This window comes from Halichoerus grypus, chromosome 6 (genome assembly GCF_964656455.1).
Source record: "Halichoerus grypus chromosome 6, mHalGry1.hap1.1, whole genome shotgun sequence".
Classification (NCBI taxonomy): domain Eukaryota; kingdom Metazoa; phylum Chordata; class Mammalia; order Carnivora; family Phocidae; genus Halichoerus; species Halichoerus grypus.
The window spans coordinates 178,186,724-178,189,578 of record NC_135717.1 but is presented as its reverse complement, the minus strand read 5'-3'; the positions used below and the strand labels follow the sequence as shown (position 1 = coordinate 178,189,578).

Genomic DNA, 2,855 nt, shown 5'->3' with positions numbered 1-2,855 from the left:
CACGGGATCTCTATTATTTCTTACAACTGCACGTGAATCTACAGTTATCTCAAAATGAAAAGTTAAAGAAGAAACCAAACCTAGACGGTTGGAGTAGTGAGACCCGCCAAACAGTCAAGGGACAGGTAGTGCTCATCTCACACAGGTTGTTCAGAACATATATTGGGCGCCTGGGTGGCTCAGTCGGTTAAGCAACTGCCTTCGGATCAGGTCCTGATCCCAGGTTCCTGGGATCGAGTCCTGCAGTGGGCTCCCTGCTCAGCGGGGAGTCTGCCTCTCCCTCTGCCTGCCGCTGCCCCTGCTTGTGTTACCTCTCTCTGACCAATAAATAAATAAAAGTCTTAAAAAAAAGAACATATATAAAGAGCCACACCTCACTCGTTTTCTATGACTAGTGTGATCTGGAGTAAATTACAAACAGATTAGGCTAATAAAAGAATGAACATTTATAGGCACATTTCACTGGTGAGCATAAACACAAAAATCCAAGAGCTAATAGAAAATAACCCAGCACGGTGGAGCCGGTTTGTCGGGAGCCCGAGGATGCTCGGGGACCGTCAGCACCGCGCAGCTCTGCACAACAGAACGGGGCCGCGGGCTGCAGTTCCCACATTTGACGAGGACTCGCACCAATCCGGGACACCGCATTCAGAGGTGTTGTGGATTTAATTGTTTTCCACAGAAAAGCATCGACAGAGCTAAAAAGCGACAGCGTCCCTCACCGTCCTGGCCTGTGAACTTTCTAGGAGGCGCGGCTGTCCGGGCCCCACTCTGCTCAGAAGACGCCTGGGGCTTTTTTACTCTCTGTCGTGGTGGTCTTGTCCGCGGACAGGCCACAAGGTGACTTCTTGGGGAGACCCCCCTCAACAGCCGCTGGGGATTCAGCAGATGGCGGCTGGGCCCGCTCGGGAGAGTGTCAGACCACACGGAGCGGCGCCCGTGCCCTCTGAGGTCGCGGGGAGGCGAAGGGGCTGATCCAGGCCAGCGAGACGCGGTGGCCCAGGACGGCCTTCAGGTTCGCCCACTTGGACCCGCCGCCCGGCCCGGCCCGCTCCCCCTGCAGCCGCTCGATTGCGGTTCGGTCCGTGCAGACGGCGTGCACCTGCGCGGCGAACATGGCCGAGCCGAAGAGGAAGCCCTTCAGAGCCACCAGGAGGAGGAAGACGAGGGAGGCGCGCGGCGTCACGGTGCTGCGCGAGTCCCAGTCGCCGCGCGCGTAGGCGCGCAGGGCGGGCACGCCGAGCAGCAGCAGCAGGTGCAGCGAGCCCAGCGCCGCGTAGAGCGTGAAGAGCAGGAAGTACTTGCGGTTGTCCTCGCCCACGCAGTTGTTGACCCAGGGGCAGTGGTGGTCCATCCGGCGGATGCAGCGCCCGCACACCATGCAGTGATGCGCGCGCGGCGGCGGGGCGCAGCCGCACAGGGGACAGCGGGGACCGCGGGGCGCGGCGCGCAGGGGCACGGAGCCGGGGTCGGTGAGCACGGCCCGCGCGTGCGCCGCCAGCGCCAGGAAGGCCAGCAGGTGGAAGAGCGCGCCGTGGGCCAGGCCGTAGGCGGCGTCCCCCGCCGGGAGCAGCCGCGCCCAGAGCAGCACGCCCGCGGCGCCCAGCACCAGGACCCACGTGCCGGCGGCGCACGCGATGCCCAGGACGTCGCACACGAACCACACGCGGCGCGTCCGCCCCGGGGCCCCGAGCGCGGGGACGCGGGCCGGCATCGCGGGGGCCGGGTCGGGCCGGGCGGGGTCCCTGCGCCTCTGTCCGCGCGTCGTCCGCGCTCCGCCGGGCTGGCCCGGGGCCCCGGCCGGCGACCGCTCAGTGTTCTAGAATGTGCGGCACCCCGCAGTTTGTGAACGCAGAAAGGGACGCCGCGGGAGCCCCTTCCCTATAGGCGCCTTCCCCGCCCCCCGGGAGCGGCTGGGCACTGGGGCCGGTGGCCTGGCGGAAGAGCTGGAAAACCGGGAGGACACAGGCAGGGTGTGCTGTGCGCGCGTGTGTGTGTGTGTGGAGGGGCGACAGGTGCTTCTCTGCGCATTCACTCACTAAACCTCACAACTCGGACAGTAAAATCTTCTACGACCCATTTTCAGATGGGGAAACCGAGGCACAGGGAAATTAAATAAATGTCCAGTGAGTGACGGGTCAGGATTCCAGGCCTGCTGCTGGGGGCCGGACCAGGCGCGGTCGCAGACAATGGTGGCAGGTGGCAGGTGGCAGGTGGCAGGGGTCTGCTCTCGGCCCTGCTCTGCCTCACACGCTGAGGGCTGAGGGCAGTGAGGGCGGTGGGCAGCGGGGGCAGTGGGCAGTGAGGGCCGGCGCTCACCAGCCCAGAACAACGATGCTGGGATATGGAATGAAAAGAGCCAACACTCTGACACAACAGCTCTGAGGTTAGTCTAAGGAGCGGGTCTTGGGTAAAGACAATGCACAAAGCCCAGCTCTTAGGTCTCCAAACACTGACTGCACAAGAGGGCGGGGGCGACGTGGCCTCAGAGCTGAGTGTGGGGACAGCGGCTGCTCTCTCTGAGCCATGATGACCACGCCACTGGCCGTGGAGAGAGTGCACTGCCAGGTTGCATTAATGGGAGCATAGCCTGTGGAATGGTGGAGGGGACAGCACCCTGTGTGCGTCACCAGGTGGAGCATTCCCCGTGTGAGGGGCTTGAAGGGCAGGGTGGTCCGTCAGATAGGAACATCTGGGGAGCTGGGGAAGAGGGTGGGAAGGGCAGACCCGCTGGTCGTCTCTGAAGGAGGCACGAGTGGGTTTATTAGCTGCAGTTCCAGGGGTGGAGTACGGCCAAGGGGGAGGCATGGGGGGGGACCTGACCTCTGGGACGACTGTCTCTGGAGCACAAACTG

The 2,855-nt window shown here is 63.2% G+C and overlaps 1 pseudogene; it reads right to left on the bottom strand.

The window, feature by feature from the left end:
• Window positions 1-864: 864 nt before the first annotated feature.
• On the bottom strand, window positions 865-1,714 carry LOC118534123 (palmitoyltransferase ZDHHC3 pseudogene; annotated as a pseudogene).
• Window positions 1,715-2,855: the final 1,141 nt, after the last annotated feature.